The following is a 15,184-nucleotide window of genomic DNA, read 5'->3' as shown; positions in this document are numbered from 1 at the left end:
ATATCACCATGGCCTGTGTCATGCTGCACAACATGTGCGTCCGGAGGAATGTACCACTGCCAACTGACATAGACATGCATGGGCCGGGTGACCATGAAGGGGATAGAGACGGAGGCGAAGGAGCCCCCCTGCCAGTACATGATGCACGGGATGGCCATGCTGTACGCCAAGCACTAATCCACGTATACATCTGAAACGCACGGACCATGAATGGAATGTTCCAGTGACACACTGGCTGCATGTGGGCATGCACACTTGTATACTTAGCAGTTCACAACCGTACGCTATCACACATTGAATGTACATGCACAAAATTAAGAATGTCCAGCCATTGAATTGCTTGCAAACAACGGGTGTATTATTCACATACACGTGATAATATTAACATTCCCCTCCAAACACCCCAGTGAACCCCCCCTCCCACCCCACAAACCCTCCAAACACCCCAGTAAAATCCCTCTCCCTCCACACAGATGCTAAGTGCCCCCATGTGTGCATCGGACAGTGCTCCCTTCCACAATGTGTCCTGCCACAATGTCATTGTCCGTGCATTCATTTCTTTTGCATCTTGGTGTTGGGTGGTGCCATGGCCGGCCGTCGTGCGCTCCTCCTCATGTGACGCACCGGACTGGATTGGGCCGAGGTGGCAGGGGTAGTTGTGGCGGAAGTGTCAATTCTCAATGGACTGCCTGTGTCAAGGTATGGCCGCTGCATTGGAGCGTTACCTGCACGGATGGCCTCCGTGAGTGTCCCCATGCACTCCTGGAAGGCACGCGTGGATGCCTCCACTGCTGCAGTATTGGCTGCTATTGCCCTCACGATGGCACTCATGGCCTCTCTGCTTGCTTCTACCTGCTGCTGCATGATCTGGAGCATGGACTCCTGCCGGGCCTCGACCCTTGTCAGGCGGGTCTCGAATGATGTGACGTCCACAGGTCTGCAGGTTGCTGGCAGGGTGGAGGAGGGCAGAGTGGAGGAGGGCAGAGTGGAGGAGGGCAAAGTGGAGGAGGGCGGAGTGGAGGAGGGCAGAGTGGAGGAGGGCAGAGTCGTGCCTTGCAGGGTGGTGGTAGGCGGCTGCGCGGAGCCATCCTCCGGGGCACTGTCCTCGAACAGTGCAGTGTCTTATTCACCGAGGTCTGAATCATGCAGGCACGGATTGTTGAGGCACTCAGACTCTGCTAGAGGTTGGGGGCTGGCAATTGGGCTTGGGGTGGGTGTGCCAGGCATCATGTCTGATTCCTCTTCCACCTCTGTGGACACAACGTCCTTGGTGGCTTGCGGCAGGGCTACCACTGTTGTGGTTTTTGGTTGTTGGTCAGTGGGTGCAGGTGTTCCCTGCAGGGTTGGTGCCTTGCGTGGCATGCTGGCTTTGGCAGATGACTTCTCCTTGGACGGTTGTGTTGGGGTGTCCCTGGACCCCTTTTGTGCACTGGACGTGCTCTCACCCCTGTCCACTGGTCTACCTTCATCGTCAGTGCCTGGGGGATAGAAGAGATGCGGGTCATCAGTGATGTGGTCAATTGGCGGCTGTGATGTATTGTGGTGGGATGTGTCCATGCATTCAGCCATCATTTCATTTCTGGTTTGTTGCTTTGGGTGTACTGAGGGGGTATGTGGGGGATCAATGCATGGCTGGTGGTGTAGCATTAGTTTGGTCTCTGTGTGGTGGGTGCATGGGCATGGTTGGGTCATGTGGCACCTCTGTTGGGATTGGGGTCGTCACTCTGCGTCCATGTGGTGCGGGAAGTGACGATGATTGATCTATGGGTATGTTGATGCATCGCCTTGCCCACTCTAACTTCCCCATCAGTTGGGCCACATCATGTGTCGTGATACGTGGTTGTGATGGTACACTCACCTTCCTCTGTGGTGATTGCCGCCCCGACCTCCTGATCTCCGATCCCCTCAATGCTTTCGGTGTTGATGAAGCGACTTGCCGTCTCCTCCCATGGCATCAATTGGACTGGGGAGTGTGGCCCAACCCCTGTCGCCCTTGCGGCTCTCCGATTTTCGGACAGGGTCCTCCGGACACGGAGGCGGAGGTCGTCCCACCGCTTCCGGCAGTCGCGCACACTCCTTGGGGCGCACCCCACTGCTGTCACCCTCTGCGCTAACTCGAGCCAGACCTCTTTTTTGCGGGTTTGGGCTGCATGCTTGAGGTCTGTGCAGCGTATTACGTCCGCATGCTCTTCCAGTGTGTTGGCGAGCATGGTGAGCTCAGCGTCCGAGAACCGCTGCTTCCTCTTCCTCTGGGTGGATTTCCTGCTGGCCTTGGACATGGTGATGCTCTCCTGACACACGACGACACGGGAAGAGTGTTGGTTGTGGAGGATTGCAATGGATTGTGTTTTTAAAGATGGCCGCCGGCCCATTTCCCGTTCCTGTGCGATGACGTAATTTCCGGGTCCATTTTTTGCAAACACGGTAATACCACGCCGGTATTACAGTGCCGGTATTTACGGGTTAGTGTGAGGCGGTAGCGCAATGGGCGGGCCCCGCGATGCCGGTATAGGGGGCTTGGAGGCCCTTTACTGGCATGGCGGTATTGCCACTACCGGCATGGGGGAACGCACGTGCTCGCGCACTCGTAATCACCCGCTATTGGCGGGTTCATACGTGCACGGACCCGCTCATTCCGGCATGCCAGTAATGAACACGGTTTTACCGGCAAACTCGTAATGAGGCCCCATGTGCCTTAGGAGTAAGGGCAGGGACCCTTCTTGAGAGAACAGATGATTATTGCCTCTAGTGTTCCAACTGAGGATCTTTAAACCTCAGTTCGAGGCCTGACAGTGTTGGGGCAAGAAACCTTTCAACCATTCCCATCCCTGTACATTTGCAAAGCTCTTTGGTGTTTGTGCTGTTACAGTATTTTTGGTTACACTGCACGTTGGTGTTTGTGCTATTGTAATATTCTTGGTTACACTGAACATGTTACGCTTTCTAGTGCATTTTTCACAACAATGCACCAAAGGTACACTTATGTAGGCGTATTAGGGCAACAGTATCCAGAAGACAACAGTACAGTAGTGTCACCTTCCACCCACATCAATCTGCTCAATAAAATCAAAATCCGTCGTATTATGTTATCCAGCAGCCTCACCACCTCCGGCCTATTTAAATATTTTACCCCTCGTTTCGGATTGAGTGGAGCAATGGAAGGTATTAAAGGATCCAGAGCAGTGGGATTAGATACTTCCACAAAGCTCTGGTGATGTGCCCCATTGTCTACTTTGTCAGCTGTGATAGTCGTGCTATCTCTTGCGTGCTTCACTCCACCAGTTGGGTCTTGTGTGGCAGCAATAGCCTGTGGTACATTAGTTGTGCAGATTTCTTTTAGGGTAGAGCTCTAAAGCCAATGCATTTCAGAGACCAAGCTCCTTCATCAGGGCGGAGCCCTACACATTGGGCCTCATTACGAGTTTGGAGGTAGCCATGCCGTTTCTACCCCCAAACACGGGTCCGGGTCCCGAAAAATGGGAATTACCGGGCCATTCAGAACGTTGCGGGCCCAGTAATTCCCATTCGCGGAACCCGGACCCGGTACGTCCCCATTCCCATAGGGCTCAATGGGAATGGGGAGGATGGTAACAACGGTCCCGTTAATAATGGGGCCGTTGCTACCATCCGGTACTGCTCGCGGGTCCCGCTCTGCACGTCTGGACGGACCAGGCGTGCAGAGCGCCCCCGCAAGCAGAACTCGTAATGTTGCGGCGAGGTAACAACGGCGCCGGTAGCACTACCGGCGACGTTGTTGCCTTACCACAACACTTATAATGGGGCCCATTCTTCAATAAACCAAATACAATTGCACAAATTCATACAGATAGGTGAGCATATGACATGAGAGCACAATATTCAATATAAAATGTAATGATACATACCAAAGTCAAACATGGTGATCAAAAAGGGAAAAGAAACAAAAGCACAATGGGCCTCATTATAAGTTTGCCAGTCCGGGAACTACGGTACTGGTAAGCATGCCGGTACCGTAGTTCCCAGACCGGCAAATTACGAGTTGTGCTCACGGGTGCCTTTCTGCTTGCAATGTCGGACCTAGCGGGCAGAAAGGCGCCGCAAGCAGAGCATGTCGGATGTACCGGCACCGTTGTAAACGGTGCCGGTGCATCCGATCTCCCCATTCCCATTCCGAATGGGAATGGGGAGCATCTTTTTTCCGGCACCCGCAAATGGGCAATTACCGGGTCCGGCAGGGCCATAATGACCCGGTTATTGCCCATTCGTGGGCACCGGAAATTTTCAGAAGTTTGGCGGCAGCCTTCCAGTTTTACCAGCAAGGCTACCGCCAAACTTCTAATGAGGCTCAATATCCTGTTAGTGTACAAACAGTATAACTGAAGGCATTTGGTAGTGCAAATGTAAAAATAAAAGTACCTAAGTGGTTGGACAAAAGCGTTCGATTCCAATTCTTTCACAGAAGGAAAGATGTGGGGCCTCATTACCCTGGTGGAATGGGTTTAACGGCGCCGGTAGAGCTGCCAGTGCCGTTAAACCCATTCCACCCTATTTCGAGGTCCCCATGCGGGACCCGCTCTGGACGTCTGGTCAAACCGAACATCCTTTGTGGGTCCCGCGATGGGAACAGGGAGCTAACAACGGGCCCGTTCCCTCCCCATTCCCATTGAGCCCTATCGGGGCTCAAATGGGAATGGGGATGGTCTGGGTTCGGGTTCCCTGAATGGGGAAAGTTTAAGGGCATGGCTACCTCCAAACTCGTAATGAGGCCCGTGGTGTGCAAACACACACGATTTCACAAGCTGAAAGTCGATTAATAATCGGCTGTGAACGCGTGTATTACTTGTGAATTACAGAACACGGCATGCTGATCAGCCCCTTACCTGTGGCAGGCAATGATGCATACAAAAACAATCGAATCTTGTGCCCTCCCAGAAGGGAAGTTATAGTGTGTAAACGCACACAATTCTACGAGCTGTAACTAAATAAAAATGTGTTATCAATGCATGTCTGGTTTGTTAATGTCAGAACACGGCTTGCTGGGCAGCCGCTTACCTGCTGTAGGCAATGCTGCTTACAATCAATGGAGGACGCGCAGGAGCGCGCTTCTCCAATGCTTATGAGAGGTTGTCAAGGAGACTGCTAGGATGCCACTATCCGGCTGCCCTGGGGTAGACCACACCTATGGCGTTGCGTTCCCACGCAGCTTTATGTCTAGCATTTACATTCAGCCATACCTTGGAAAGAAGTAAAGTGTGCAATATTGTGACATTATGTACCCGGTTCATGGGTATCACCTGGGGGTAAAGGCTTGGGGCCCAAGTTAACGGCCCGAGCAAAGCAAGGGCAATTAACGTGGGCCCCCGGGATGCTACTCCCCCTGTGATGCCCATGGTACTGAAGAGGGAAAATCGAGATCAAACTCCTGCCCCCTAACCCCAGACACATCAACAGAAAGAACAGCAGGAAGAATAATGAGTGCACTCCATTTTGCACCAGGCCCCAGTGCGCCCATGGGTGACAAATATGCTGAAAGACACCCACTTCACTAACACTGCAACCTACATTAGCCTCAATGCAGCAATACCAGAATCTACAAAACACAAGAATTCCTGTTTAAAGGCTTGCAGATGCTCATATGAATTAACCTAATCTAATGGCACAGTGTAAAGCCATGTTTCAGGAAAATTACAGCCAAGTACACTTGTCTCACTGAACACCAGCCTCAGTGGGGATTCGTGCTGACTTCAACAATGCGCCTCGCAAACCCAGGAGCAGCTCAAGGTCTTACAGTAAGATAAGATTCCTTTCTTTCAATGACAGTGAACTCTGGCAGACAAGCATTTTTAATTCTTCACAAATACGAGTAAGTCAGAGCAGAACACCAATGCCCAGTGTTTTTTCTCTGGGAACGAAAGACATTTTCGAAAGACCCACACATAATTGTAACAAGAATGGCTCAGCTCTGGCCAATGAACGCTGAGGGCCCAGGGGCGAAAAGCCTGTTCAGCTAAAACTAATGGGAACAAATTCACAATGCAACAATTTTAGAATTAGGTAATGAGAGAGGAGCAGTCAAGACATCCCACTGACACCAAGGTCCAAATGTCCAATGATCAGGCTTCCTATAAGGGGACTCTATGTGACCAATCACTTAGCAGCCAATCTCAGGATGAGATAGGTTTCTGGGAGCTGGTCCAATTATGTGATGTCAGCCTGCAGTGTGTTACAAAGCTGGCTTGCAAGCCAGCCCCAGGGGAGACGGTGCCTGGATTTTCACTGTGCACTAAGCCCTCTGTGTTTTTTTTGCTGCCCAGAAATAAACAGAGTTTGGAACATGTTGCTGCTTGCTTGGAACTCTGCTGCATTTCTTTGGGCAAAATGGGAGGTGTTGGGGCCTCCCATAGCTGGAACCCCCAGAAGCTCTGGTGGGGGTCCAACTTCTCCCCAACAGTACGGGTACATAAGGCCATAAGCACCTGTCCCTTTGCAATGGGGCTAATTTACAGTATTTTCGCTCTGTGAACGGGGTGCCTCGAGGGTGGAGGAAAAATGGCGACGGGGAGCCGGTCATCAGGCAGCATGGAACACAGGCTTTCACCACCAGTTCAAGCCTGCATTCCTAACCACCAGATTGGCTGACTCCCCTCGCCAGGGTGCTAATGTACTTTACATTATAATACCAGATGTATGTGAGTGCTTTCCTTCCAGCCCTGGAGAGCCAGAAGGATAATTATTATCATTTGAAGCACGGGAGGTCTGCCATCTGTCTCGTATAATGTTGTTAGATACAAGGGGTTCTGAACTTTTATTGCCAGAAGAGTCCCTAATCTGCTTATTTTAAAGGAAGCCGACTTTGACTTGTGTTTATTCTTTGTGCCCGGCCCAGTTACTACCCAAAATTCAGGACATCTTTAAAACAAACACATTTGAACAAGGTACCTTTTGGCATTAGAATAACTGTTTAACCAGTAGAAAAACAAATACATGACTGTAATCTTCAGAATGTGGACTTTCAAAGGACATTATCCTTGTGCTGATTTAAGCATGTTATGACATATGAGAACCATTTTGATAACTTTAGTCATGCTCATCTTATGAGAACCTATATCACATGACAAAACAAAACTGTACTCTTGGTGGGTGATGCAGTTTTGCTGAGAGGAGGGATGATAGTAGAAGGCAAGCCCAGGCCTAGAATATGGTGTCCCCACTAGGGGCTTTCCAATGGGGCTGTGTGCCACAGTATAAAAGCTGTCTTCGGTACATCTTCCGATGGATAAAGTATATGCAGGTTCAGTGTTGGCATTGGTAGCCTTGGGCTACAGATGAGGGTGTGTATAGGTATGTAGGTAGTCTTCGGCCTATTGCATATCAGCCCCTCAGACGAGCAATGCTCTTTTCCTTTTATCTAGTGCAGCACTGCCTGTCTGTTTGAAAGAAAGAATATGCAAATTTTAACCAATAGGGAGTATTTGTCAGGTGCTTATACATTTTGTTTAGTAGACCTGTCCCCGTTGCAAGATAGCCACCAGCCTTGCATTACTAGTCACATGGCAGGTGATAGCTTTGGGTGTCACCTTCATTTGCATTTCGAGTAGTGGGGCAGGCGTGAAGAACTTAGCTGTATGCTGGTAGACGTCAGTTTCTAATGGAAACTCATCAAGGCCACTTTGCACTTGTGTTTCCATCCCATCTACAACGTGAGAGGGAAATATGTGTCTGGAAAGTGTGAATATCTTAGCGAGACCATGTAGGAGGGCCCCTACTACACGCAGTTGTTATTTTGAAATATTCCTTTTCAATGATTGGATGTGTTGCAGCTTAAACACCAGTCTGTTTGCCTCTTGTTAAAGTAAACTGTTGTTTTATTATTTTATTTGTTTCTCCAGCAAGACTCCTTTCGCCATGTGCTTTCAATAGTTGCCCAGCAGTTATGAGTCCAGACAATGTTGTTCTACCCCTCCCCATAATAACATCCCAGCTCTGCTTATCCTGATTGTTGCGACTGGACCTGCGGTCACGCAGGCCAGTCCATCCATCGCTGGGGGCACCCAGCAGACACGTAGGCCTGCCCAGTTATGGGCTGGCCCAAGGCCAGCCCGGGGACTTGCTGGGGGCACCCAGCTGACATCGCGGCACAGGGGGCACCCTGTCAGCCTGTTAGTACAAGGGCTCTTCCATGGCGACGGAGTTGCACAGCAGGGGCACCGGCACCTCCATGCAGAGTTGCCCAGCAGGGGCTCTGCTTACATAGGGGGGATCACAGACAGCATTGCCCAGCAGGGGCACTGTCAGGGTGGAGGTCCCTGCAGAAGCAGGCCCTCTGCCTACTACACATCGCGCTGCAGACAAGGACACACACAGCAGGCAGGAGTCAGGTTGGAGCGACTGAGGAGCCGGAACTGGCTCGTCCCTTTTATTGTTTTGGTCACATGGTCACTGACATGTGACATGGCCACGAGCCCTGGGAGATACCATGCTCCCAGGAGGGGTGACACACCACACTGACATCATGTGCATCTCGGTGTCCTGTTGCTTAAGTTGTTTAATGTCTATGTACACGGTAATTACTCACCAGTGGTGGCTCGTCCATAATTGGTGAAGGGACATCGAGCAACCCATTTTGGACGAGTTGAGCCACTGGCATACTTGCCAACCCTACAGATTTAGGCAGTGGGCTACTGCTTTTGAAACAGTCCTACCATCTACCGATTCGGGTGACAGATCCTACTGCTGTTTACAGTGGCAGGTAATTTATGTCACTCTAAGGCAGGCTGGTAGGTGACTACTTTGATTGGGCTCAGACCAATCCACTGACCTGAAAGCTACGTGACTCTGTCCTGCACTCTTGCCGGTAAAACCCTTAGATGAACCACCACTGAGGGCAAGTGGCAGATCGTAACACCATCACACAGCATCTGCCTATCAGACTGAGGGGGTATCAGTCTCCATGTCATTCTGTGTTCAAATTGCACTGCAGGAATATATATGTGTTGCCAAGGCTGCTGCTACAGAGTAGGGGCAAACGTTCCCTACCACCTCTGTGTGATTACCTTCTGTGTAATTGAATTTGGTGTTAACTTACCATTTGGAATTATACATTTTTAACATTTGAACATCTTTCCATGTTGTGCTGTTTGATGGGTTGTGTATTTTAGAATGTTTCAATGGTGCCAACAATGTATGTTTTGTAATTTCCTGTGATGTCATTTTTATGGGAATTATTTTTGAAACTTGAAAAATCCTACATCTTTTTGGTCACAGAATGTTGGCAAGTATGCTCTGCCACCTGGTGATTATTTTAATTGAAGGGGTGTACATATTTTCCACAAATAAGCGAGAACAACCTAGCATAATTTGGGAGCCAAAACCAAGAGAGGTTTGGGGGTTACCCTTCTCCTAACCCCAGTAACCCCCCACCCCCACACACCACACCCCTTCCCTGACCACCCGAGAAAATGTTTTGAATAATTGGGTAAAACGGTGCATTATACTGCACACTTTGTGTGAAAATCTGGCTATCAAATCTGAGAGTTTCCATTCGAATGTTATAGGTAACACATGAAACAATCCAATAGTGCATTGTAGGCACCTCACATCACCAACAGTGCACAGGAGCATTTCCCAACGCATTTTCATGATGCCTTTCTTTCACCGCAATGTTTGCCATTCCGGATTGCCAGTATAAACACATGTTCATGAACTCGCCCCCTTCTGCTGAGCGCTGGGGTTTCCTCTGGTTTCGTGTCTCGGCTCACAGCAGCGCACCGGTTTCGGTTTCGGTTTCCCTTCTTTCTGTGCGGCCGCTGCCTCTGAAACAGGCGCGTGTCGAGATCGCCTGACGGGCGTCATCCCCGGGAAAAGAAACCGAACTCTCAGATGGCAGCGTTTATAAGACGCCTGCTGGGTTGCACATTCTGCACTAGGAGTCACCGCGGAGAAGCCGAGGATGGGGAAAGTTAGAAAAGGAGGTCCGGCTCGCGGCACAGTGGCAGCACCCACTGCCCTCCCTAAGCAGTCCTCTCCCAGGCTTTGGTTGTACTCGGCGGAGAGTTGCCAGCTGAGCCTGTGCCCCTTGGAACTGGGCGGCATCCGCCAGGTGAGCTGCAGCCGGGGCCACCTGGCCGTGGTGCTGAGCAATGGCAGCGTGGCCCTCTGTGGCACAGAGAACGCAGGGGCCTCAGAGACAACGTGCAGAAAACCCAAGTTGGTCACGCTGAGAAAAGCGAGGGTGGAGGCGTTGCACTGTGGCGAGTCCTTCATGCTTTTACTCGCTGCCGATGGAAGACTCCTTGAGTGTGATTACCCAGTCGTCAGCCTCCCGCCTCGTCCAGTCACCAGTTTACACGACAGGCAGATCATTCAAGTTGCGTGCGGTGACCACCATTCCCTGGCACTTTCAAAAGGCGGAGAGCTTTTCACTTGGGGGCAGAATACACATGGCCAGCTGGGGCTCACATTTCAACCCCCCCGCCAGAGCACGCCGCTACTGGTGGAACACCTCAGAGGCAGCCCCTTGGCGCAGATAACGGCAGGAAGTGCGCACAACATCGCCCTTTCTCTATCAGGTACTGTCTATGCGTGGGGAAATAATGGCGCTGGCCAACTGGGACTTGGCGACATTGAAAACCGACACCTTCCGACTGCGGTGAAAGCTCTGCAGTGCAAAAGTGTTGAATGTGTTGCATGTGGCGCAGAGCACACAGCTGTTTTGTCAAAGGGCGGGCTGCTGTTCACCTTCGGTGCTGGGGGACATGGACAGCTTGGGCACAAAAGCACAATAAACCAGCCCCTACCTCGTTTGGTTGAAAGACTGTGTAAGGTGCGGGTATCACAGGTGGCATGTGGGAGGAACCACACCCTTGCCTGTGCTCCATCTCAGAGGATGGTATATTTATTTGGCGCGAGAGGAGAAGGGGCGCCAGAAAACGGAGAGATGTGTGAGCAGTTAATACCGCTACCCATGGACCTGCTAGAAATTGGTATTCACGAAGGAAACGTTATCCAACAAAGAAGCTATAAGATTGTCGCTGGAGGAAACCAAAGTGTTTTGCTCAGCTTGGACGAAAAGAATGACGACATGGCTACGAACAGAACAATCGCCACTATTGAAGCTGAGATGCCAGAGAGGTGGCTCAAGTACGAGAGCTCTGATCACTGGCGCAGAGCAAAAAAGGAAATTAAACAGATTTTTTCATCCGTGGCTTGTGTCAATGGCAGTTTTTTGCAACACAGAGGTAAACAGCGTAAAACTTCTTCAGTGATACCAGAGGTTGCCATTTCAACAGCTTCCCTCTTTTTTAAAGCAGTTGCAAATTGTGAACCAGTGTTAAATCAGATAAGTTCCTGGTTGAGGAAGTCCCTTATTCCCAATCTTTCACGGCTTCCTGATCACTGTGATGCCCTGGTTATATTCCTCCTGCTTCCAGAATGTTCCTTGATGCACGAAGGCCAGGACTCTTTCGCTCTTGTTGCTGAATTTGCAAATGGTGTGAACAAGCTCGGACTGCCTTCATTGAACATTTTGGAGAAATGGTGGTCTTCTTCATCCACCCTCTTGAATAAACATGTCCTGATGCTTAAAAGGGCGGTGGTGAACAAGCTTACGAGTGGAATTGCTACCAAACAGGACAATCTCAACACAACATCTGTCTTAGAAATGCTGGAGAAGTTGTACAAGGTAAACATGAAGGCGAACTATCCATTGGCGATAGAAGAATTCTACATCAATGAAATCGGCAAAGATGTAAACTTATATAAAGATGTGGCCTTATGGCATCGTTTGCAACGACAACAGTTCTGTAATGAGTCTGATGGACCCATAATATTTTGCCGGTTTCCTTTTATCCTCAACTTACTTGCCAAGCGTCATGTGTTTCAAATTAATACGGCTTTCAAACAAAATAATTTGATTCCTGAAGCCTTTATCCAGATGTTGCCGAACCGGAAGCAAAGACGCAGCGCATTGCCCCCGCCCACTCTTCAGTTGTTGCATCTCGCTGGTAGCATTGATAATATGTTTGAAGGTACTCTGCAAGTACTAAGTACATTACCCGACTTTTATCTTAGGAACCCATTATTGGTTCAATTCCATGGTACATTTCCCTTTGACACAGAGAGTGATAAAAGGGTGTTTTTCTTACATATATTTGAGGAAATTCTCCAACCAGAGTACGGAATGTTTGTCCAGTGTGCAAAGTTTTCCCCATTGTGGTTTCCAGCCAAACCTTCTGTTGAGCTGAAAAAGTACTTGGTCTTCGGAATACTGTGCGGGCTGACAATACTCAACTGCCCCAGCATGCATCTTCCATTTCCACTGGCCTTCTTCAAAAAACTTCTAGACCAGCAGCCCACTCTGGAAGACCTGGCAGAACTGGACCCTGTCATGGGAAGGAGTTTGCAGTCTGTTCTAGACTATGAGCACGATGATATTGTGGACAATTTGGACATTTGTTTTATCGCATCGTGGGACAACGAGAGGGTAGATTTAATTCCAAATGGAAGTACTTTATCAGTGGATAACTCAAACAAACATGACTATGTGAATAAATATGTCGACTATGTTTTCAACAAGTCGGTGGATGTCGCTTTTGAAGAATTCAAGAGGGGGTTTTACAAAGTCTGCGAGAAATCTATTCTCGAACATTTCCAGCCCCAGGAACTGATGGGTGTCATGGTTGGAAAAACAGAATATGACTGGAATAAATTTGAAAAGCTTGCAGTGTATGATGGTATTTTTAGGCAAACTCCAACCCATCCAACTATTCGAATATTTTGGGAGGTTTTCCATGAGCTGCCATTGTCAGAAAAGAAAAAGTTTCTCTTGTTTGTCGTTGGAAGTGACAGCATTCCTGTTTATGGAATGGACTGTATGAAGATTACCACTACCTCGAGTGCTGCTTTAACCAAAGATCATCTTCCACAGACACAAACCTGCTTTCAAATCCTTATCCTCCCACCTTACTCCACAAAACAAGTTCTCACTGAAAAGTTGCTGCTAGCTATTGGCTACAACAGAGGATTTGTTTAAATGTGGATCATAGTGAAGACCAACACATTTTTTTTCTTTTTTAAATGAATTGGTTAATTTTGTAAATTGTAAATATGTATTTTTTTTATAAAAGATGTCTAATACATTTTACTCAGAAGTTGATAGTAAAATACTGATACAATAAACTGCACTTCTTTGTTTATGGCTGCACCTATACATGGCAATATTCCCATATAAGAGCATACTCATGTTTGCTTTGTGCATAATGCCAGTAATTATACCATAAGAAAACATGCCCAAGCTGGCTCTGCCAATACAAAATGCTATGCCACAATAAGAAAACATGTTCGACATGTAGTAACACTTATCATGTTTGCTTTATCATAAATGGAAAGTACAAAATGTCATGTCACAGTACGATATGGCTAGAATGGCTGTAGCAATGCAGTTTAGTATAGCCATGTAACCACACTTATAATCCTTGATACGTGTTGTTTCGTGGCTAGACTAGGCTGCATCTGCAACCAGTCTGGTTACGTTTTCTGACTCCAGGATGCATGTTTTGACTGGCCATCAATGCTAAAGCAAACATAGTACCATGTTTGCTTTAACATGGAATGCTTAAACATTGATGGCCACTACAAATGTCATGCTACAGTAAGAAATGGCTAAACCGGCCACCCCAAAATGCCAGTCTAGCCACATAATAACATAATAACACTTATCATACATGATTATTGTTGTTACATTGCTAGATACAACTGCATTGCTGCTGCCAGTCAAGTTAGGTTTTCTGACTCTGACATGGTATTTTTTTACTGTGCAACAATGGTAAAGCAAACATAATGTTTGCTTTAACATTGATGTCCAGTAAAAATGCAGCCCTACCTCTGCATCCCCAAATCAGATTCCCAATTTGGACAGACACAAGAGCTACATTTAAAGGGGAATCTGATGTATATTGGTGAAGAGGTGATGGGATGGGATTATAATAAAGAAGGTGTGAGGGCCAAGAAATTGGTGGGTAGGATAGGGGTACCTTGTTATGCGCTTATTTGAAGCAGGTCAAAGTTTGAACTTTTATACTCTACTGCATACTTTAAAAAGTTACAATCCACAATTCAATCAAATGACCCCTTTTAATATGATCTTGAAAATGGCTAGAGGTTGCAGTATTGGCGCAGCCACACTGCACTGATGTTCTGCATGCATGTGCAGTACATCGGATGAGTAAGCAGCATTTGGCAGCTGTATCTGAGCTGAGCGCACAAACTATCAGCAGAGTGCTGGGCCATGCAACGCTTGGGGATGGTGTACACCCTCTGTGTGCATTGCCTCTCTAGGCTGAATGTGTAACTGGTCAGCAGTGTGCTGTGCATTAAAATGTCTTAGAAGCTTGTTGTACAATTGTTCCAGGCTGTTACTTCCTGTCTATGCCTGGTGATTACCCATAGCAATTGTATTATCCCATTGTGTGACCATTGAGCAGTGTTCAGTGCTGAGCAGTGCTATAACTGGGTGTTTTCAACCTCTGTGCAGTGTGTAATTTGTAGGCTGGGTGTGCGACTTACCAGCAGTGTGCATTGACCTACACTGGTAAAGTCTGCTGTGTGCACATAAACAGTGTACAGTGTCAGGAAATGATAAGGCCTAGCGTACACTCGCTATGTGTGCAGTGATAAAACAGTTTCTGCCTAGTGTTAAATTCTGGTGGGCCACTGCAAGAAACGTGAGACACACATGAACAGTAGCTCATATAGCAGACTGCGTTAGATCTAGAGGATTCCAACAATGTACAGAAAATAATATCAGGAAGAGGCACAAAACAAATAAACTCTATACACTTCCAGTAGGCAGGTAATTCAGCAACAACGTAGCTCTATGTAGCAGCACCATTGCAATATGGAACCAGCCTGTGTATAAAGAAAAGACACTTCCATTGAAAATGCTACACTGTACAACAAACATAACTTTGTTCTACTTTCAGTAGTTTTCTAATGTTTATCCCAAACATTTTTAAATACCCTGGGTTTTGTTGCGATGCACGTTTTAAATCCCAATGTAGTGCAGAGGTTTACGTTGCACAAGTCATATTAGAACAATGGTGTGGCTAGATTAGACGCATGTGGCAATTTAACATGTGTTCAGTGTAGATAAATGGATTGGGATAAATGTTACTTGGTGCTTAGTTTGGATACTGTGAGGGGTCAGAAA

The 15,184-nt window shown here is 48.1% G+C and overlaps 1 pseudogene; it reads left to right on the top strand.

Annotated features, from left to right (window-relative positions):
• The first annotated feature begins 9,787 nt into the window (after window positions 1-9,787).
• LOC138580093 (E3 ISG15--protein ligase HERC5 pseudogene) lies at window positions 9,788-13,172 on the top strand (annotated as a pseudogene).
• Window positions 13,173-15,184: the final 2,012 nt, after the last annotated feature.

This window comes from Ambystoma mexicanum, chromosome 1p (genome assembly GCF_040938575.1).
Source record: "Ambystoma mexicanum isolate Mex_15411 chromosome 1p, UKY_AmexF1_1, whole genome shotgun sequence".
Taxonomy (NCBI): Eukaryota; Metazoa; Chordata; class Amphibia; order Caudata; family Ambystomatidae; genus Ambystoma; species Ambystoma mexicanum.
This window is presented reverse-complemented; position numbering and strand designations above follow the sequence as displayed.